The sequence below is a fragment of the Paroedura picta genome, chromosome 7 (genome assembly GCF_049243985.1).
Source record: "Paroedura picta isolate Pp20150507F chromosome 7, Ppicta_v3.0, whole genome shotgun sequence".
In the NCBI taxonomy this organism is placed as follows: Eukaryota; Metazoa; Chordata; class Lepidosauria; order Squamata; family Gekkonidae; genus Paroedura; species Paroedura picta.
In genome coordinates, this window is record NC_135375.1 from 55,764,960 (window position 1) to 55,788,806 (window position 23,847).

Genomic DNA, 23,847 nt, shown 5'->3' on the forward strand with positions numbered 1-23,847 from the left:
ACTGGAACAGGCTTAAGGTTCTGGTAATCACCTTCAAGGCCATAAGCAGTCTGGGCCTCTCCACCTATGCCCCTCAAGAGCACTACACTCTACAGGTACCTACAAGCCCCAGGGAGTTCCTGGCCCCAGGGAGGCTTGTCTGGCCTCAACCAGGGACAGGCTTTCTCTGTCCTTGCCCCCATCTGGTGGAATGAGCTTCCAGAAAAGATCAGGGCCCTACAGGAACTAAAACAGTTCCACAGGGCCTGCAAAATAGAGCTCTTCCACCAGGCTTTTGCTCAAGACCAATGAAGCAATCCCACCTATCAGAGCCCAGAGACCCCTCCCACCAACAACTACATCTCACAGATAGGTGTGCTAAGCCACAGTGCAGAAACATAAGATAGCAAACTGTGAAATCAGAGTGTTGCAGCTAGATGCTGAATGTGATGCTTTATTGTCATGTACTCTATCATAAGTTGTATCTTCAGATGTGTTATGTTTTCCCAATTATTATATGTTCAAAATGATGACGTTCCTTGTACAGCACCACAAGTTGCAATGTAAATTGCCCTGAGCCACAAGGGAGGGTAGTATATAAATGTAATAAATAAATACGCACTTGGTGGGGTTGCTGTTGAAAAGTGTTCAGAAACTTCTACTGGTTTGCAATGCTGCAACTACGATATAGACTGGAGTGGGTTATAGAGACCATATAACTCCTCTTGGCCACCTACATTCACTTCATTTGGACAAGACTGGTCTTAGTGGTTACACCGTCAGGAGAGAATATTAAAGATATGGGCTTGAATCCCCACTCTATTGAGGAACCTAACTGATATCAGCGGAAGAATAAATGCAAGTTACTTTTTTATACCACATAGGGTCACCACCTTTTAACTGGTCCTCTAGCATCACTTTGATCTTCAGCCCCTGAGTAATTTACAAAACTTAATCTGCTCAATTCTACATATTTATCTTTTATTAACAGGGCATTTTTCTACTGACCAGTAAGCAATTCCTAGTGGCTGGCCTCCGGGCCACCACTCTCTTGGCCTTACTTTGCCAGGGGCTTGTGAGGATAAGGAGAGAAAGGCAAAATCACTTTGGATTCCCAGCAGGGGGAAAGAGGACAAAAGGAGTAGGGGGGTGGGGAAGTACCCACACTCAGATAGGAAGTTGCTCTGATACCCACCAATTTCTCTCTCAAACTTGGGGGGAGTCCCCCCTCCGCCAGTATTGTTTGGTGAATTGTGCCATCACCACCACCACACACAAAAGTCAGCCTTGGGTGTGAGTAACCAATAAAATAAGCCTTTAACTTTCAAAGAAAGTCTTCTTGCTTTTTATGGGTTCCTTAATGATGATGATTTCGAGTACAGGCAAAGTATTTTTGTTTGTCCGATAGCGTATACTGTGTAAGTATTTAAACTCATCTCTCACCGTCCCATCACTGTTATATGTAAACCAGCTCACATCTTTCTGTAAACAGTACCTAACTACAGTCCGGCGGCGAGAGAGCAGCGCGGCACAGTTCGTGTCCCTCCGGCGTGAAAAGCAAGAGCGCGTCGCTCCCTCGAGGGCTGCAGGACGCGGGGCTGGCTGCCGAGTCAACAGGCTGCAAACAGCTCCCGAGAGCGAGCGCGCCAACAAGTCCCTCTCCTCCAACTCGGCAAGGAACGACGCAAAGCACACCGACCCTGCCCAGCCTACCTTTCCCCGCACTACAAACTTGCCCCTCATTGGTCCCTCTTCACCAAATGCCAACCACTCCGGCGTATTATGAGTTGTCTACGCCCTACATTTAAGCACGGTTTCTTTCCTCCACGGTGGTTGGCCCGGACTCCTGTCCTTCCAAGAAGAACAAGGCCAAGGGGCGGGCTCCCAACTCGCTTTCGCCCTTTCTCGCCTCGCCGTATTTTCCCACACTCGGTACCGAAAGCCTTTCAAGGCCCCGCCCACCGCCCCTTGCGTGAGTCATCGCCGCCCTGCCCACTCCACCCCCCCATTGATTCGAGTGTTAATTTCCTCATGGCCGGCTTGCGCGCGGCTGCCTCCCCGCCCCGTCGCCTGGCCCCGCCTCTCCCGCTCGGCTTGCCCAAGTAGTTGCTGCGGCCGTTGCCTGGGCGGCTGGGCCGAGCGGGCGCCCCCCATCGGGACGGCTCCTGATGCCTGGCTGAGCGGAGCCTTCTGCAGGGCTGGCCCGGTCTCTGCCTTCCTGCAGGCGGGGAAGGGCAGCAGCAGCAGCCACGGCGCCCCGTTGTTGCCTGCCTGCCTGCCTGCCTGCCTTCGTCGCCGGAACGTTCCCTCCGCCAGCGCTTCCCCCTCCCCGCCGCCCGTTCTTTCCTGCGCCGGCCAGGAACAGCAGAGACTCCTCCCCTTCCCCCTTCTCCCCCCCCCCCGTCCGCAGCTGCCGCGCCACCTTCCTCCTCCCTTCCCCGGTCCCTGCTGCCCCCGCGCGCGAGAGGCACCTGCGCTCCTCCCCGCCACCTCCGGGGACGGCCAAGGCCCGAGTCGCCTGCGCTCGCCCAGGTAGGGCCGCCTTACGGAGCGGGCGGGGTGGGGGAGCTGGCGCCGCGCGTTCTCGTGGTCAGGGGGAAGAAGAGGGTGCACAACAATGGTCGACATGTGTGTGGAGGCGAGGAGTAGGGATTGGGGCCCTGCCCAGGAGGTTGTTGCTTGAGTGAGGAGAAAAGATGGCTTGTGTTTTGCGGGTGGACGCGGCGGGGGGAGGAGAGAGAAAGGAAGGTTAGGTTCCCTGGCACATAACGTGAACGGAAGCTCCAGATTGGTCTTAAGGTGGGAACAACGAACATGAGTGCGCGCTAGTCTGTTTCTTTGCTGGCTTTGGGAGTGTGTTGAATGTTTTAAGTTTTTTTTTTTTTTTTACTTTGTGCATATTTGTACATAATACTGGAGGATGGCAGTCCTACACCCTAATCTGCCCCTGTCTTGAGGAGGGGTGTTTGTTGGGATGCCAGGTAGGGGTGAAGGCAAGGTTCCTGGGTTGGTTCTTCCAAGCTGAAAGCCAGGAGAGATTCAGCAGTCTGACGTTTTTGTATGAGGGACTAGGCTCATCACAGGGATATTATGATCTTGATAACACAAGGGTGAACGTTGCTGGGTGGTTGTATGTAGTCCTTCCCTTCCCAGTCTCCCTGAATTCCTGATTCTGTACTTGGAGCCAACTTCCTGTAAATCTGCATTGCTCTCTCAATATATTTTTTTACACACAATAGCTGCAAATAATTGATTGTATCATTACAAACCATCCTTGAGATTTCTTCTGGAGGCCCACTGTTATGATTTGCTTGAATACTTGTTTTACTAAGCAGCTTGTGTATTGTAAAGTCAAGAGGAAATTACTTGTGAACTCATATTGTAGATTTCAAATACAAATGTTTTACCTTACTTTCCCTCTCAATAGCTTGTGAGAGTTGACTTTTTAAGAGCAATGCCTGCTTGTCACTGTGTTGTAGTTTATTTTGCTAACTTTTTCTCTTTGCAAATTTCAGACACTTAACTTGAGTAAAAGAGAGGAAGGTTCAAGGGTATCAGGGCTTTAAACAATGGCTGAAATTATTTTGTAGTTATATGTATATAGCATGTCAAGGAACTTTGGAAGCTTAGGCAATCCAAAATATCACACCTGTATCCAAGTAGCTATACTGTCAGTTTTCTAAAAATTGAAATTAAAACTATTAAGACAACTAATAATAAACTTGCCTTGTATATGCCACTCGAAGTGTACTATTTCAAGCAACTTTTGCATGTTTTGAGGGTTTTAAAAGTATTCTTAAAAGTCTGATGCTTTAGAAAACTCATTTGGAACATATGTGTTACGTTATTTTTTATAGTAACTCTACCAAATGCTGCCTACCTTCCTCACATTTGGAAAGGAAATCAAGTGTGATACAGATTCTGGTTTGTTAGGTCATGCAATGTAATAGCTTTTGAAACTGTTTCTAACTGGCATATGATTTAAATAAAGTATTTGCATCTTAAGCTTATGCTCTGTAAACAAAGGTTTTTCACATATTAAAAGACATTTAACCAACCGTACAACAATAGTTCCTGAAATGTCTGTGCTAAAACCTTCATGAGGCTTCTGTACTGTTCCTGTAATATTACATTCAGCAGTGACAAAGCATATATACAAACAATGCTCAGAAAGTTATGGTGTAAGAGTATGTTTAACATCTTACCAGAATCCATTCTATTTGTGCTCTGTTACCCTGTTTATGAAAGTCCTTAATTGATTGTAATTCTATCAAATAACAGAATAAGGTTTGGGTCCTATGGGACCTTTAAGACAGCAGATTTGAATTCTGAGTATAAGCTTTTGTGTGTGCACACTTTTTCAGATGCATTGAAACAGTTTCCCTCAGGCCATACATATAGGTGAGGGAGTAGTTGCCAGGAAGAGCTAGTTAGAGTCAAGGTACATAAGTAACTGGGCACTAAGTATAGTTGAGATAGAATTAAAGCAGTAAGAACTGTGAATCAACAAATTAGCATACAAATACAAGAGTTAACAAACAGATATGAGAATTAAGTTTGAGTCCAATGGCACCTCCAAGACCAAAAAATTCAATTCTGGATATAAATGGGAACTGAGATGCACACTTATTCAGATCCATTAAAAGATTTCCTCAGGTGTTACATGGAGGGGGTAGTTGGATGTTACTTAGAAATGAAAGTTTATAGTGATATATTGCAAATGGTAGGTGCAGTATTCTTATGTTTTTTCAAGATAAATAATTTTGAGGAAGTTGTACTTGACCATACAACTCAGTCTGGCAATCATAATTCATATACATAAGCAGTGTGTGGGGATTTTTAAGTTGTTGGATCAGAGTATGTCCATTTAATCTAGCTACTTCTTTCTGTGAGCTGTTAGAATTTCCAGAGGACTTGAAGTGAAGTGAGTACATCAGCTGATATTGAAAGAGGTGCTGATTCTTAATGTTGAAGTTCATATTAACAGTTGATTTATTAGTGGACATAGTAGCCAATAGCTATATTTCATGAATACATCTAGTCTTCTGTGTCTACTTGTACAGATTCTCATGCTTTACAGAGCTTGTGTGTTTAGTTCCAGCAGAATATTGGTGGAGTTTTGACAGGGTAGATAACCTAGACAGGAGAAGCAGAAGCTATGTTAATTTCTCCCTACTTAAGAGCACATAATTGGTATAGCCAAACCTATTACTCTGATTACCTGTGGTGATGGACTGTGTTATAAAATCTTATAAATGCAGTGCAAACAGGTGGTTAATTCCTCACAGAGCTTGAGAGCCTTGAGTGATAGGCTGCTCCAAAGGATTTGATTGGTTAGCATCAGTTGAGCAGGGAAAGACTAGAAAGCTGAATACTGAGGAGAGGGCGGCTTAAATTCAGCCCTGATTGAGAAGAGTCTAGTACTGATGTGTTTGCATATAGCCCTGACAGAGAAGGGTTTAGTACTGACAAGGATGGTGCACTTTAACACACATAGAGTACTAAGAAGGTTGGCAGGAAGAGTGGGTATTTCAGTAGAAACTCCTATTCAGGCCAGACAAGGAGACATATTCTTCTGAGAGATGAAATTGCCTGCCCAGTTGGGAAAGATGAAGAGTTGTTTTTTATATGCACTTTTCCTCTACCAGGAATCTCAAAGAGGCTCACCTTCCTGTGAGGTCAGTAAGGTTGAGAGAGCCCTGATATCACTACTTCATCAGAACAGCTCTATCTGTGCTGTGATCAGCCCAAGGTCACCCAGCTGGCTGCATGTGCAAGAGTGGGGAATCAAGCCCTGCTTGCCAGATTAGAAGCTGCCATTCTTAACCACTACAGCAGCCTTAGATAGCTTTGAGGAATGGAATGATCCTTGGTCAGATGTGTTTGCAAACTGTCTTTTAAATTTGAGGAGTCAGTTAAACTCAAGGAGACTACAGGTATATTTAGTGAAGTAGTTTTGATACCGGACAGAGTGTCTACCTTCTAGAAACAAAAACAGCCAAATACACTCAAAAAGGTATATTGGAGTATTTAGGAAACACTGAAACAAAAGCTGTTAATTTTAAAGATTCAAAGTCACTATGAAAAGCTTAAGAAACATATTGCTTGAAACATATGTACTGTAGTCTGTCTACACTGATTTCATACCTGACCTTTCCCCTCTATGTTGAATAAAATATTTTGTTATTTTTTAATTTTTAAAGGCCTAGAGTACCATTTCAATGGTTTAAGTTAAAGAGGGAAACCTTGTCCCTTCTCTCCAGTTTCTGGACTGAGACAGAAGCAAAATTTCATACTGTCACACGGTGGGGCAGCCATAGTTCTCCAGAAAATAATTGATAAACAGTGCAGTTTGGTCAGAAAGCATAAGACAAAATCAAAGGGAAAAATCATGTCTTTGAGGGAGGGAAGCGGGTTAGGTCATCATACCTATTTATGAATGTATATATATTCTACATAAAAAAGTATTGTGCTTTAGTATGAACTGAACTAATACATAACATTTCTTGGATGCTAGTAAGCGTGTATATGGATCTTCTGTTTCTGCACCAGTTTGTGATGGGGAAGACAAACTCGCAGTTGTTACCCAATGGCTGGGCATCCCAGGGTACAGTGGTCATACAGAGTGGCCTTAGTTGTGATGCAGACATCATCAGACAATAACATCTTGAATGCAATTTTAATTTCTTTTTAGTTATAGTATACAGTAGAAAGAAAAGGATAAAGAGGAAAAAAGCAAAGAACATACATTATATATCATTTAACATATGTTACATAGAATATTGCTTCATTATTCTTTTACCTCAACTCCAACCATTTAAAATCTCAACTGTCTAATCATTAGATCCTTTAAAATAATATACATACCAATACTTAGTAACCTACAAGCTTCAGATCTACAGATTATCAAACCATTTTCCCCCTAACAATCAAAAGAAAAAAATGACAAGAAATGTCCAGTATAGCATAGAAGTAGATGTTACAATTTTCTCTCACCAAAGTAATGAGCTTAAAGATTTCAGCCACTTCTAAGAACTTAACCAACCAGTCTTCTATTATAAATAAGCTTGTATTTCCCCCATTATCACCATTACATCACAACCATTATCACCTATCTAGGCAATGTACCATGCTTGTTTTTCAATTCATTATCTCTCAAAGCCAACCTAATGTTCTTTCCCCCCTCTTCAGAGGGGGATTAAATCCATTTATATTCCACATCCAAAATTCATAAAGCATATTCAACCATATTCAGGTCTCAGTAGAGACAATGTCCCTTTTCCCCATCCTTATTGGTTTTCTATTGGTCTTTGAAGCTTGTATATGTCGCCAGTGCTTATGATGTGATGGTCGTGGGAGTTCTATAAAATTCCTGTTCTGTTTTATATCTTTCATTGAATGCATTCACTTGCTTTGCAGACTGAATTAAGTCTTAATCTCTGTTCTTGAAATGTAAAGATGATTTCCTTCTAATTTGTCCTATTGAAATGTGATTTGTTTCTGTTTGAGTTTATCTGTTAGGAAGACATAGTCTTTTCTTTTCCGTATAATTCTTTGTGGAACTTCCTTCAAAATTATAGTTCTTAACATAAATCTTAAATTTCATCTTGGAATACTGTAGAACAGTTGTCCCCAACCTGTTTGAGGCTGGGGACCAGCAGGGTAACTGCCTGCCTGCGCATGCGCAATGCGCGGCCGTGGTCCTGATTCCCTCTCCCCCCCTCCCGCAGTAAGAAGCTTCCCGGGCCGCAAGCTTGCAGTTTTTTACTGTGGGGGGGCAGGAGAGGGAGCCGCGGCCCGGTGCCATGGCCTTTGCGCCCCGGCACCGGGCCGCGGCCCGCGGATTGGGGACCACTGCTGTAGAATTCTGTCTCTAGTAGATTTCATCACAAAATAGACCAAAGAATCTCTGTGTATAGAATGCACTTCCATATGCATATCTTCTTTGGACGTTTAAGGAGCTCTGCAAGTGCATTAACCACTCATTATCTTATATGTTCTACCTTTATATCTGAAATATTTCTCAATCTCACAAAATGTTCATCCTGTTTAAGTTAAAAAAAAGCCAAGTTGTCCAGGCTTCATTCAAGTTGTATGTTGACTTCATGCATCTTCATTTCTAACATTATGTTTCCTCTGAAATTTCCTCTGAAAAATGATTGATAGAGTTTTCAGATTTCTTGATACCCGCCTTGACTTTAAGTTGAATAGGATTCTTCTAAACATGGAAGAAAATTGTTTTTTAATTGAAGACTAGTATCCAATTTACATAGTTTCTGATCCAATTTCTGGATGATTTGTATCAAATTTCTGAAATGTGTCCATACTTGGTTTTTCAGATGTTTGTTCAGTCTTGGTAGCCTTTTTGGAAGGCATCTTCCCCCCCCCCCATCCCGCAGTATCTTCAGGGGCCTTTTCGCACAGGGATCTTTGTTGCAAATTGTTTGCGGAATGAAAAATCGCCATTTAAAATAGTGGAATTCGTCGTTATGCATACCTGCCTTTGTAGTGGAATCAGTTGCGTTTTTTAGCGTTTCCCACAGGCTTCCGGTCTCGGCAGAAATCGCTAGAAAGGAAGCGCTATTGCCAAGCTCGTCCCGCCCCTGGCCGTCAAGCAGCCAATGGGCAGCCGTTAGCATGCTCCCAAACAGCCCCTTTCCCTTTAAGAAAGGTTTAAAAAAAAAAAACGACCCATAGCAACGAATCTAGGTAGATTCGTTGCTACGGAGAGACCCATCCAGCTGCCTAATGTGAGCTGTCCTTTGATTGTATGATCGTTTGCACGCTGCCTCGAGTGATAAAAAAAAAATCCCCCCCCCCTCTCACGGGCACGATTTTCGGCTGAATTTATTTGTAAAAAATAAAGGGACTTTATTTCAGCAAACGGGCTTTTCAGTGGTTTGTGCTTAGTGACTAAAGGTGAAGGACTGAAGCCAGGGAAGCCTCTAAACAGAAAGAGGCTCGCCGGTGCGTTTATCCCCGCTCGCTCGGAGAAAAAAAAAATGGCGATCGCTTCGCCGGAAGTTTGGAGGAGAGAGCCAGGGGGAGGGACTTTGAAGAACCAGCAACAATGGTAACGCACAGGTCTTTAGCGCTACTGTTGCAGATTGGTTGCAGGAGTGTATCGCTATCCGGAGGGTGAATCCACTTTTCTGGATTCCCCTGAAAGCGCCACAACGAAGCGCTTTTTGCTGATTGGTTTCAGGATTGTTGCAGATTGTCTACGACGTCGTGGGTTATGGCAAATTAGTAGCGTTTCCAAATAGCAACCATTCTGCTACTTTGAAGCCGTGCGAAATGGCCCCAGCTGTCGCTGACAATATTTATCCACTATGGTAATATTGTATCAAATGGATTTAGTTCAGTGGCAACCTGCCAATGAAAAGTGAGATCTTTGTTTACATTTTGAAGTATGTAACAATGACTTTTCCGAGGGTAATTTTCAATTTCAAATTTCAAATTACTTTACTGTATGTAAACTTTGTTAATTAGAATAATTATTCTTCCAAACATAATTTTTAATGAAAAGATGACTCTTCTTTTCTAATTGATATACAAGAAGAAAAAAAGGTCTGTCTCTCACCTTCCACCACTTTTTCAAGCAGAGGTTGATGTTTAACTTTCTGTGTCTCATAGTAAGTCTTAACTGGTTGGAGAAGTAATTTCAAAGTCCTTAATTTTTTTAAGTGCTCTTCATAGGTGGAAAGAAAACAGCTGAAGTTACATCTGCCTTGGCTGTGAACGTATTCTTTGGAACTTAGGGAGTATCCTCATAGCTTCCACCATTGTATTATCGGCCACAGGAACTTCAAAGACCTCTCTTAACAACAAAGTGGAAGAAGGCTGTTCATTTTCCCCTTATAATGTGGAAAATAAGCAGTTGAAAAACCCTTTAGATATTGGATTTTCCAGCTGTACCAGCCAGACACACACAGGACTGCATCTTACAACTATTGCTTTGAGTGGGTGGAGGGATAATATTTTTCATACATGATAGACTTTAATGACCTGACTAATATTTTAAAAGGTTTATAGCAGGGTTAGTCAAACTGCGGCACTCCAGATGTCCATAGACTACAATTCCCACTAGCCCCTGATAGCGGTCACTGGCAGGGGCTCATGGGAATTGTAGTCCATGGACATATGGAGGGCTGCAGTTTGACTACCCCTGATTTATAGCTTTGTTTGAGCAGTGTGATAAAATCGTGCTCACTTTTAATTTCTAATAGTGGCAGTAGTCCATTGCGTGTGAAAGTGATGAAAATTACCTTGCAGAATGTTAATTGTATAGTATATCTTAAGGAAAAATTTAAAGAACTAAATAAATGAGAAGAATGAACATCTTACCTTATGCTCACTTATGACACCACCTCTATTAACTATTAGTATTTATGTCACCTATACTATTTCTTTCTGGAAAGTGTTTAAAAAATCGGGCTTTTTCACTTATTGTATGTAACTCAAGATAAAATTCTATCAACAGCTGGGGACCCTCATGGGTTCCAGATAAGCCTGCATAGGGGATCAGTGTAAAATATAGAGTATGAAGCATAGCCTAAATGTTACAGATTTTTTTTTTAAACCTAGCTCCAATTGCATAGTGGGAATTGATCCTTCTCTTCTGCCAATAGTTAGCAATTTTTTGGGGTGGGGGGGTGGGGTGAGAAATAATAACTTGTAGGTGTGTAGTTTATATACAGTTCTTTCTACACTTAACACAAGTTGTAGGAACTATATTGACCAGATTTGTATTTCTACTCTTCCTGCAAGGAATGCAGAGCAGTGATATAGCCTCGCTATGACCTGGTGCACTAAGGTTAGGCTGAAAGACCTGCCTATGGACAGCAAGCTTCTAATATAGGGATTTGAATTTACTTTCCATATTGAAGTACAGGATTCCTTCTGTTGCTGGGGTGGTCCTATAGTCAAAATAATGATAATAGTGATAAAATATTATCTACATTTGTCAGATAAACATTAACTGTAAAAGGAAATTTTAACCATTCTTAATGCTAGTATTGTAAAAATGTATGCAAAATTTTGGTTTCTATTCTGACACTCCATAAATATCCAGAACCACTCCAAAACTTGTTTAAAGCAAAGCATATCAGCAATAAAAGATTAAGGTATTTTTGAAAGCTGGTACAGGATGAAGTAAGGATGCGTTGACTCCTGCAGGGCTGGAGAGGTGGAGACCTCACATTTCTGTAAGACGATAGCAGTGATACATCTGATGTAAAAGAAGGCTTGGTTTTATGCAATACTCTGACAACAACTTCCTCAATAAACATGTTGTACTGATTTCTGGGACTGAGTGGTATTTTACTCCTGTAGCCCAGCACACCATATTCAAACACATATCTTCTGGAATCATATTTTCAGAAAGTGGTGGTGAGAAGCTTAAGGTGTTAAAGGATCTAGAGTATTTAAACTTTTTCTTGTCTGATATTGAGTCAGGCTTTTTTCTTGTCTGATATTGAGTCAGGCTTTGCTAAAAACATCTTAAGGTGATAGGGAGGTTCTGCTTTTCCTATCTGTGTACCATATTTTAAATAGACTTCGTAGTAGTTTCTTTCATGTGAGTACTATACACTTGGCTTTGTAGACACAGGTTGTCATGTGTAGTATGAACCTCAGTTGAATGGAAAGGAAATAGGATGAGAGTTCAGCTTTTAAGGGTATTTCAGTGCTGCTTTTCCTAGAATAGCTATATCTGCTTTGTTGCACATTATGGGAATTTCAAACCATTTGCATTCATGGTAGTGGTCAAAGTGTTCCTTAAAGAGTTGTCATCCCATACCACTTACCGTATTTGCCGGCGTACAAGGCGACTGGGCGTATAAGACGACCCCCCAACATTTCAACTCAAAATATTGAGTGAGCCCAGTGGGGGGGGAGCCGCTCGCCGCCTGCCGCTCGCCGCTCGCCGCCCGCTGCTCGCCGCTCGCCGCCCGCCGCCCGCGGCGCTGCTCACCCAGTGGGGGGGAGCCGCTCGCCGCCGCTCCCCGCCCGCCGGCGCAGCTCACCCAGTGGGGGGGAGCCGCTCGCCGCCGCTCCCCGCCACCCGCCGCCGCTTGCCGCCCGCCGGCGCAGCTCACCCAGTGGGGGGGAGCCGCTCGCCGCCGCTCGCCGCTCGCCGCCGCCCACCGCCGCTCGCCGCCACTTGCTGCTCGCCAGAAGAGCACCCGGCGTATAAGACGCCCCCCCCACTTGGAGGCATGTTTTTCAGAGGAAAAAAACCGTCTTATACGCCGGCAAATACGGTACCTTTTTGCTCTTGATTTATTTTTTATAATAATTACAAGTGCTGTCTACTGAGCTGGACCAGGGCTCTCCAACTCTGTTGAGTGTGTAGGTACATCTGGAGTTTTGAGAACATGGAGTGGGCACCACCACAAAAATGACTGCCATTTGGAACCTAGGTTCAATCCTCAAGTATTAGGATGTTCAGAGCAACATGTAATCTTTTTTCTATATGGCTGCTTGTGGAACAGTAATTTGTGCTGGACGCTCCTGCTCAAAAGAGACTGAAGAAAAGCAGTATTACCCTTTGTTTTGGGACAATATGCTTTGGGGAAAGTGGGCACTTCAGTAAACACCATGACTCCCACTGGCACCATTTTGAGGATTACTGTTTTAAGACTTCTTGAAAGATAATTTGTTAGTTTCAGTAAAAAGAAATGACATTAGATATCTAGAAATAGGCACTAATGATACTTTCCTCTATTCAGAGGGAGCAAACAGCATATTATTTAGTAATATAACAGGGCTGTTAAGTAACATTTTTCTGGGGGTGCAGAGAACTGTAATTATGTGCATTTCACAGTATGCCTCAACTTTACCACATTTTTTAAAAGTTATGCTACTTCTCCAGACCTATGGCTTAGTGGGATAGAATCTGTTTGGTGTACAGAAAATTGAGGTTCAGTCCCTGGTATCTACTGTTGAAAGGCAGTATTGTTTATTTTTATTTATTTAGATTTTTATACTGCCCTTCCATACAGCTCTGGGTGGTTTACATAAAATGTCATATGGTAATTACATAGAACATCATAACAAATATAACAATATAACATATCCACTAGAATATTTCAACACAAACATTGTTCAACAGAAACAGTAATTTTAATTGAATCCTTGGGTAGGTCAGATTCAGTTGTGTAAGGGGGTGTCGGTGGGGGGACCAGTGGATTTTGGGCCAGTCAGCCTCAAGCAAATGCCTGGTGGAGGAACTCCCTTTTGCAGGCCCTGCAAAATTGTGGGAGTTCGAGCAGGGCCCTGATCTCTTCAGGGAGCTCGTTCTACCAGGTGGGGGCCAGGACAGAGAAGGCTCTGGCCCTTGTTAAGGTCTGACGTGCCTCTTTGAGGCCAGGGATCACCAGCCAGTTGGAGGTGGCGGAACGTAGGGCTCTATTGGGGGTGTAGGCAGAGAGACAGTCTCTCAGGTATACTGTGCCGAGACTGTACGGCCTTGAAGGTAAGTACCAAAACCTTAAGCCTAATCCAGAATTCAGTTGGGAGCCAGCTGAGTTACTGGAGTACAGGCCGGATGCGAGATCTCCATGATGTATTAGTGAGAATCCTGGCCGCAGCATTCTGCATCAATTGTAGTTTCCGGATCAAGTATAAGGGTAGAGTGAGTTGCAGAAGTCTAGTCTAGAGGTAACCGTCATATGGATCACTGTAAAGATAATGTAAAAGACCTCTATTTGGGACCCTGAAGAGCAGCTGTCCGTCTGAGTAGGCAGTACTGACTTTGATGAACCAGTGAACTGATTCAGGATAAGGCAGTTTTATGACCACATGTGTGTCTCAACAATAAAACACAACTTACAACAATAAAATAAAATTCTAATTAAAAAAAATAATCCAAACATAAAATCACAGCAAATTGAACAATACAAAGCAACATTCATAAAACGTTAGACTAATAACAGACCTTAAAATACCTAAAAAGATAGAATACCTTAATTAAAAACTTTATTGTCGAGCACCTGCCAGCCTGACTCTGAAAGTCCTTTCTACCTGGGAGAAGCAGATGCCTATTGATCCCCCCTCACCCCACACACAGTCACCTGTAGGTTGGAGACTCAAGCAGGGGGAGGATGACAGATGAAACCCTATGTGATAAGAGAGGGAGTATGCAGAACCTCTCAGTGGAGAAGCCTCGGGCCAATGCCTTGGGATCGGCATGCTCATGTGAGAGAGCTTGGTGTCTGGAAGGGCGGAGCTGGGATGAAGAATGCTGGGATGCCCTTTTGAGCATCCAGGTAGAGTGACTGAGGGTATGAGGAAGGGATAAAAGGGAGGCTGTAGCTAAGGTTGGAGAAGGAAGTAGAATGCAGGGATAGTGCTACAAACCACTCCATGCCCAGGGGGCTGGGTGAAAGCGGCTGCTGACCCTGCCCCATTCTGAGGCAGTGCAAAAGCCTCTCTCCCTCCTCTCACAGTGGCTGAAGGTGGCATCACCCTGAATGGTAGCTTCAAACCTGACACTGGTAAAGATAAATATTTTGGCCTAACATGTACAAGACAGTAAAGTTGACACCAGGGAAGCATCAAGGAAAAGGGTGTTCCAAAGACAATGTACAATCACCACAAAGGCCCTGCCATGTGGCCTGTCTTTGTAGGTGAGGGTACAGAGAGCAGGAAGATCTCTACTGGAGATCTGGACAACGTGACCAAGGGTGGCCATTCAAATACCCTGATCCTGAACCACTTAATGTTTTATTGGTAATAATCAGAAATTGGAATTCCACCTGAAAATAGATGGATATCCATTATATAACTTTCAACATGGAAGTGATATAATCCCTGATTTCAGCCCTTAAAATAAGCCTTGTTACCACATTCTGGTCCAGTTGATATTTCTGAAAAGTTGTCAAAGGTAATTCCATGGGCAGTGCATTACAAATAGTCTTGGCTGAATGTGATCAGAGCGTGGATCACTGTGGATTGAGCATATTTTTTGAGGAAGTGCTCTAATTGGTGTACCAGTTGAAGCTGACCAAAGGCACTGTGTTACATTGAGCAAACATGAGACTCTAACCAAATATGTCTTCATTTCTATAAAACAAATACACCTGCAGAAGGATCTGCCTGCTCTGCTTAAACTGGTATTAGTTGCTGAAGAAAGAGGAAGCTGTTTTTCAGGTACCAGTCTATTCTTGGTACTTGCCTGCTTCTCTTTGAGATCTGATCTGGGCAAGGCTAGATGACTCAGTGCAAGAGCTAGATATACTGAAACACCAGTCTTTTACTGTATTTAAACTAGTCCTCTTAATGGCACAACCTTGAGTATGCTCGCTACATAAGGAGAGTCCTGCTGGATAAGACCAGTAGTCTATCTAATCCAGCATCCTGTCTCACACAGTGACCAACCAGTTCCTCTGGAAGTTCAACAGCAGGTCACATAGAGGTTGAGGATTTCCCCAGTGTTGCCTCCTGGCTCTGGGCTTCAGAGTTTTAGTTCTTTTGAATGTAGAGGTTTCTCTCAATCACCATGTCTAGTAGCCATTGATAGACTTTCTGTAAATCTTTATTTGAAAGCTGGTTATTTCTGTGGCCATCACTACCTCCTCTGGAAACAAATTCTACATTTTAATCACTCTCTGTGTAAATAGTATTCCCTTTTGTCTATCCTGAATCTTCTGTCCATTAGCTTGGTGTAGTGGTTAGGAGTGCATACTTCTAATCTGGCGAACCAGATCTCTTCTTCTTTGTCAGATGCCCAGAAATTCTAATATTTTGTGAGAGTGAGAAAAATTTCTTTGTCAGCTTGGTCAACTCCATGCAACTCTTTGTTTACAGCTGTGTCATGTAAAGGTTACTTAAGAAGGTGCAAGTTGCTTCTGTGCTCTATATCGTGTTTAAGGATAAGAGTGTGTAATACTGTCTTTCCCATAGGAGGATTACTTTCTGTTAAGGAGCTCTGGGAATATCTGAGTTCTTATTTGCTCTACTTCTCACAGTGCTAAATAGCTCCAGTGTCCATGGTGGACTGAATTTCTCCGGGGACAGGAATAGTGCTGGGATTTGCTCCCATAGCACTTGCATTGACAAACAGTAAAGGGGCATTATTTTTTAAACACATTTTTATTTTGCTTCCTTTCCGTAGGAGTGAGGAGAAATCCTGTGGTAGATGTTCATGGCGAGTGTAGGGCAAGAAAGTGCTAAATGTGTAATTAAAAAGTTACACTGGATTTATACCTGCATGGTTTGTACAAAATCGATATAAGCAGTTGATCTTGATCCTGAAGACTATGAAATTGGTTAAGATATAGGCTCAAATGCAGGCTTTGAAGTTATACAGTAAATTAGCTCTATCCATTTTCTAATCATAAAGCAGCACTTGAGTCAAAAAGACTATGAATTCTGAAATCCCACTTGGATATAAATGTAACTAAGGAGATTAGGACGAAAGGTCCTAAATTAAGGTTTGCCATAGTTGTGTAACTTTTACTTTTGTGTAGCAAGTTTTGGCTGGTAGCATAGCTTACAAATAATTTTTGAATCCCTAGGGACTGCCACTGCTGCCAGAAATAGCTGAGGAGGGCTGTGATAGGTATCTGCTGCTCTGTTGTCCCCTACCCTCAAATGAGAACTTACCTCTCTGTACTCCAGTTTCCACCACGTGCAATGAGCCTCGGCCAGCAAGGATTCTCAGCTTGGGGCCCTTTGTCTTCCTACACCCTCCAGGCTCATAACTGGCCACTGGGGGTGGGGTTGACGTGACCATATATGATCATGTCACCTGATAAATTTTAATTTCTTAAGAAATATATAACAATAATTAAATCCCACCCAATTTGTGAAAGCCACCTGAGGCCTTTGTGAAACCCCAGAGTTTCATGAAACCTCAGTTGAGAAACACTGGTGTAAGGTTTGTTGACATACTTTGGCAAAACTAGAGTCTAAATTTTAACGCATACCCTCCCCCCCCCCCGTCAAGAAACCATAAGCATTACTAATTCTTTGGTGAGTCTTAAAGGCAAACCATAGCTACAGGTGTCTTACTGTTATAAGCAGCCCCAGAAGCCTGGGTGTGTTTTAAGTGCGGTTGGTATTGAGCTAGGTACTTTACACAGGTAATAGACTACAATCAAATTGTGCGTGCTTTGTTTCAAAGAAACATCTCTTAACTGATATTCTATCTAATCTAATTATAATAAGAGAATGTGAAATAATATATTAGGTCCAAACCAAGTACATTCTATACTATTCCATCTTAAAGATCAGGTAGTGTTGTTAGATCCAGCTGAGTGTAACATATGTGGCACAATGTGTCTTTCTCTGGCTTAATCTAGTAGTATGCCAGCTATGGCCTCTCCAGGACAGAAAATTGTAGCAGTTGTTCATGCTGTCCTTTGGAGGTCTTGTGCCTGCTCTCAGATTTTATGTGGCAATTGGGAAGAAAATATGATTACGCATAGTTCATCCTTATCCATTGTTGTTCCTCTATATATTTATGAAACAGCCTAGGGGGTGGGATGTGTCCTGCTGTCCAAGTTGGAATAGGGCCAATCAGGGCGCAGCCAGCTTTGCCCTGATTGGCCCTGCCCCTGCAGCTCCCGCCCTCCATCCCTGGACTCTAGCCTCTTTGCTCTCAGACGCCTCAATGCCTGGAGCCAGCAGCAGGTAAGGGAAGAGGCCCTGGGCAAAGGATTGTGGTGGAGGGCCTCCTAACGAAGGCCTCTTGGCCTGCTAGGCTGGGCCTGCCGTCTAAGGCTTCCCGTCCTGCTGATTGCTCGTTATGGACTGCTAAGGAGCTGACTAGCTGATTGCTAAGGAGCTCTGTCCCGGCCCTGATAACGAGCTGCCCAGCCCCCATCCGTCCCACTTCATCTGGCTGTGAGCTGCCGCCCAAGGCCACCTTAAGCTGCTTGGCTGGGGAGGGGACCCTTTCAAGGTCCGTTCTTAATATTTTTTATTTGTATCGTCTGCCTGTCTGCAACCCAGAATACAAACAGTTGCTGGTAAGGGCTGGCCATAGCCCATAGCCCAGGAGGAACACACCTGCACCACTCCCTCCCAACTGCAGGCAAAAATGGCTTTTTTGAAGGCTGGATTCTGAGGCACTGTATGATTTTAAAGTCCCACCTCCAAACCTCCAGGAATATTTCCAAACCAGGGGTAGCTAACCTCCAAGTGGGGCCTGGAGAGCTCCTGCAATTACAGGTCATCTGCAGAATATAAATATCAGCTCCTCAGGCAGAAGAGACTACTTTGGACAGGGTTGTGGTAGAGAAGAAACTTTTAAGGCCTCCCACACAGGTTGTCGTTGAATTGAAAGACTTGAGGCCTACTGCATAGGGTTGTTGTGCAGATGAAACAGAATACAAAAGAACACCCGCAACAGCATCCAGTTTCGTCTGCAGAATAATGTTGTGCAGTGGCCTCAAATCTGCAGAGTTGCAAAGAAGAAATACACATGGCTTGGCTGTGTCTAACCCCCCGGCCAAATGAGTATTTTAAGTAATAAGGGGCTTTTCTGTGGCCTCCCTGTCAGCCAACTGTTTGGCAGAAGGGGAAAGTCCCCCCCCCAAAAGGACGCCCCACCCTATGCCCTCAGACTCCCCTGCGTTGCTCTCGGAAACACCTCCCTCCCCTCAGTCAGAGGCTCCTTTGCAGCAGGCCTGAAGGGAGGGGGGAGGGGGAGCACTCTCCAGTCTCCTGCCACTCTGTCAGGGTTCTGAGGCAAAGTGAAGGAAGTTACAGTTGGATACAACAGGGCAGCCTTGGGGTGAAAAGGGCTGGCACAGCCTGTCCAATCCTTCGTTCTCATCTCCCTTGGCAGCCTCACTGACCTCCTCTCCCTGTGGTGGTCAGGGGCAGACTGGCAGCGATGTCCCCAGATTGCTGCTGGCTGGGCGGGCCCTGTCAGAACTTTGGCTTTGTGCCCCTTGAATGGCTGGAACTCTGGTCTGTCCTGGTGAGGGTTCAATCGGAAGGCGCTTTGCGCCTTCCGATTGGGTTCTCACCCGGACCAGCCCCATCCACTCTCCGCCCACTTAGGCCTTAGCCTTTTATGTTTATACAGCGACAGTTGTATAAAGAAGTAATTGTAACAAATACCTGTATTAAAACATTGGATTAGGGAGGAAATTAAATGTAATTCAAGTTTTCCAGGAAGTTCAAAATTGTTTTATGAATAAAATAAAATGCTTGTAAAGTCTAATGGTAGTATAGCATAGGCTTAATGTTTCTTCATTTTTGTCATGTACATAGCATACTCCTGCCTTCAAAGAGACATTGTCATTTATGTTTACCGAAAGTGAGACAAGCAACAACAATAACATAACAAGATGATAAAAGAATTTTAGTTGATTTGACCTCCACAACTAACCAGGTAAATTCATACATAGTTAGTCTTCACCACCCCACACCCCTGTTTCTGAATCAGTTAAAATATGCATACTAAGCATTAATGTGCATCTGCTAAGCTTGCCTAATATTAATTGGCAGTGACATCTATTCATGAAGCAAAAATAAAAATAGAAATGGAAAGCTGACTGGGGGAAAATAAAACACTGACATGTTTTCAACTCTGCTTCTCCGCTTTCACACATGTAAAGGATAGAGATGAAGTTGAATGGACAACACTAAGTGCAGATAGTAAGCTTCAATATTTTTGTCTTAAAAAGCAAGAATGAAAGATACTCATGTGAAGTTAATTTGGATAGTGAGAGTGATTAGGCAGGTGTATTATTTAAATTGCTATGAGACTAAAAGGGAATAGTATACATGAAGAGAAACCTGTATTAAAGGTAAAGGTAAAGGTATCCCCTGTGCAAGCACCGAGTCATGTCTGACCCTTGGGGTGATGCCCTCTAGCGTTTTCATGGCAGACTCAATATGGGGTGGTTTGCCAGTGCCTTCCCCAGTCATGACCGTTTACCCCCCAGCAAGCTGGGTACTCATTTTACCGACTTCGGAAGGATGGAAGGCTGAGTCAACCTTGAGCCGGCTGCTGGGATAGAACTCCCAGCCTTATGGGCAAAGCTTTCAGACGGCTGCCTTACCACTCTGCACCACAAGAGGCTCTTAAAAAAACCTGTATTAGGATAATGTAATAATATAGGAAGTCCAAATAAGAATAGAACACATTAGATGGCGTACTTTCAGTATCCTTGCAGTTCAGCATAAATATTAATTAATTAATTATGCTTTTATACCACCCTCTCCCAAGGCTCTGGGCAGTTTACATAGATATTTTGGGATATTACACTGTAAATATTTATAAATATATTTGGGCAAAATTTTAAAACTAGTAATACCAAACATTAAATAAAGGTAAAGGTAAAGGTATCCCCTGTGCAAGCACCGAGTCATGTCTGACCCTTGGGGTGACGCCCTCTAGCGTTTTCTTGGCAGACTCAATACGGGGTGGTTTGCCAGTGCCTTCCCCAGTCATTACCGTTTACCCCCCAGCAAGCTGGGTACTCATTTTACCGACCTCGGAAGGATGGAAGGCTGAGTCAACCTTGAGCCGGCTGCTGGGATTGAACTCCCAGCCTTATGGGCAAAGCTGTCAGACAGCTGCCTTACCACTCTGCGCCACAAGAGGCTCATTAAATATAGAGGTGTAATGTTCTGAATTTTTTGAGTCAAAACATTTTTCTGGCAAAGAAAAAGAAAATTGTGGAGAAAATTGAAATATATGCAATATTCATTTTTAATCAAGTCTAAATTTATTTTACTGCTTTACTGCTATGGTTAATTTAACATAGAGAATTATAATGTATGGCATATTAAATGTATAAGGAGAAATGTGGGAAGCCTTGATGTTATCATTGCTGGCCACCAAAATAAGCTTGGCAGTCTTGTAGGCTGCATTCCTGCAGGGTCTTTATCTCAGCATGGAGTTTATTCTACCAAGCCGGGTTAGGACAAGTATATTTCTGTAGGGCAGCAGTTGGTGCAAACTTAAATGGACTTCGAGGAATGGTAGAGGACAGGAAGGCCTGGAGGATCATTGTTTATGGGGTCACGATGGGTCGGACATGACTTTGCACCTAACAGCAACAATTTCTTCAGGGCACAAGCCAGTTTCCATATGACAGTTGTGGGGTTCTCCCAGGAATGTATTCAGGTAGGCGATCCCTTAGATATATAGGACCCTGGCCATGTAAGGCGTTAATTGTTAAAACAGTGACCTTGAACTGGATTCAGAATTGGGAGTTAGGGCAGCTTCTGGAGAACCAGTTGAATATGGGCTCTCCAGGGTATTTGGATGAGAATCTGGGCAGCTGCATTTTAGACTAATTGCAGTTTCTGGAGTAGGGACAAGGGAAGGCCTGCATAGAGCGAGTTACAGTAGTTGAGCCTGAAGCTGACAGTTGCATCGATCACTGAATAGGTGCTCTGGGAACAGATAGAGTGCTAGTAGCTTAGCTTGGCAAAGATGGACAAAGGCCACCTGTGCTGCTTTTGTAATGAGCCTTCATTGATACGGAGGCATCAGAAATTATGCCAGATTCTTGGCCATTTGTGCAGTAGAAAGCTGCACTCCGTCCAATTTTGGTAGGCACACTTCCTGATCTGGTCCTTCCCTACCCAGGCTCAGGCCCTCTGTTTTTGAAGGGTTTATCTTCAGGTGATTAACTCTGAGCCAGTTTAGGTGCCTCTAAACACCTTGCTAATGAGCTCGGAGAGGCATCTGGTTGGTCATCCATCAGGAGATGAAGCTGGGTGTCATTGGCATATTGATGGCACCCAAGCCTAAATCTCTGGACTAACTGGGTGAGGGAACACATGAAGATATTAAAAACTGTCATGGGGACAATCACACCTTATAGAACTCTGCAATAGAGCTCACAGTAGTGTGATTGTTTGTCCCCGATGGTGACATTTTGCCCTTGATTGTGGGAAAAAGAGGTCACCTACTGAAGGGTTGTCCCCTGTATCCCTGCATTGATGAGGCGAGCAAGAAGCTTGTGGTCTACCAAGTAAAGCACTACTGTGAGATTGAGTAACAAGCAGCGCTGATTCGCCTTAGTCCAGCTGTCGCTGGAGAGCATCTGTCAGGGTCACCAGAGCCATGTCCACCTCAGGGCCAGTGTGAAAGCCAGACTGAAATGGGTCCAGAACAGATGCATCCTCCAGTTATATTAGTAAATGGTCCGTGGAAAACCTCTCAACCACCTTACCCAGAAATGCTAGATATGAAACTGGGTGGGAGCTGGACAGGTCCTGCAGATCTAATGATGTTTTCTTCAACAGGGAGCAAACCACTGCCTCCTTCAAACTGTCAAAGAAGAAGTTCTTATATGCCGCTTATACCCAAAGGTGTCTCAAAGCAGCTTATATTCGCCTTCCCTTTCCTCTCCCCACAACAGACACCCTGTGAAGTAGGTGAGGCTGAGGAAGCCCTGATATTACTGTTTGGTCAGTGCTGTGGCGAGCCCAAAATCACCCATCCGGTTGCATGTGGGGGGGCGTGGAATCAAACCCGGTTTACCAGATTAGAAAATGGGACTCCAGGTAGGCCGGAAGTGGCCCCCTCCGTCAGGGCCCTCCGCTGGAGCCCATTGTATTCCTGGGTGCAACGGGCTTTCAGGCTAGTATACTGTTGTTAGGTGCAAAGTTGTGTCCGACCCATCACAACCCCATGGATAATGATTCTCCAGGCCTTCCTGTCCTCCACCATTCCTCGAAGTCCATTTAAATTTGCACCAACTGCTTCAGTGACTCCATCTAGCCACCTCATTCTCTGTCGTCCCCTTCTTCTTTTGCCCTCAGTCACTCCCAGCATTAGGCTCTTCTCCAGGGAGTTCTTCCTTCTCATGAGGTGGCCAAAGTATTTGAGTTTCATCTTCAGGATCTGGCCTTCTAAGGAGCAGTCAGGGCTGATCTCCTCTAGGACTGACTGGTTTGTTCACCTTGCAGTCCAAGGGACTTGCAAGAGTCTTCTCCAGCACCAGAGTTTAAAAGCCTCAATTCTTTGATGCTCGGCCTTCCTTTATTAAAGATAAAGTGTAAAGTTCTTCATCTGGGTCAGAAAAATGAAAAGCATGCCTACTGGATGGGGGATACGCTTCTAGGTAACACTGTGTGAACGAGACCTTGGGGTACTTGTGGATTGTAAACTAAACATGAGGAGGCAGTGTGATGCAGCGGTAAAAAAAGGCAAATGCCATTTTGGGCTGTATCTACAGGGGCATCACATCAAAATCACAAGATGTCATAGTCCCATTGTATACAGCACTGGTCAGACCACACCTGGAGTACTGTGTGCAGTTCTGGAGGCCTCACTTCAAGAAGGAAGTAGATAAAATTGAAAGGGTACAGAGGAGAGCGACGAAGATGATCTGGGGCCAAGGGATCAAGCCCTATGAAGATAGGTTGAGGGACTTGGGAATGTTCAGCCTGGAGAAAAGGAGGTTGAGAGGGGACATGATAGCCCTCTTTAAGTATTTGAAAGGTTGTCACTTGGAGGAGAGCAGGATGCTGTTTCCGTTGGCTGCAGAGGAAAGGACACGCAGTAATGGGTTTAAACTACAAGTACAACGATATAGGCTAGATATCAGGGAAAAAATTTTCACAGTCAGAGTAGTTCAGCAGTGGAATAGGCTGCCTAAGGAGGTGGTGAGCTCCCCATCACTGGCAGTCTTCAAGCAAAGGTTGGATACACACTTTTCTTGGATGCTTTAGGATGCTTAGGGCTGATCCTGCGTAGAGAAGGGGGTTGGACTAGATGGCCTCCATGGCCCCTTCTAACTCTATGGTTATATGATTTATGATTTATGATTATATATATATATATATATATATATATATATATATATATATATATATATATATATATATATATATATATATATATATATATATATATATATATATATATATATATATATATATATATAT

At 43.7% G+C, this 23,847-nt stretch overlaps 1 protein-coding gene across 6 annotated transcripts in view; it reads left to right on the top strand.

The window, feature by feature from the left end:
• Positions 1-2,014: 2,014 nt before the first annotated feature.
• Positions 2,015-23,847, top strand: part of CSNK1G3 (casein kinase 1 gamma 3) — a 95,499-nt gene continuing 73,666 nt past the window's right edge. For 3 of the 6 annotated variants that reach the window (XM_077344419.1, XM_077344425.1, XM_077344427.1), the window contains exon 1: positions 2,017-2,511. The gene's annotated coding sequence lies outside the window, so the exon portion shown is untranslated. Of the gene's footprint in view, positions 2,512-23,847 lie in introns of all 6 variants that reach the window. The other 3 variants (XM_077344423.1, XM_077344426.1, XM_077344424.1) reach the window with 2 other exon arrangements.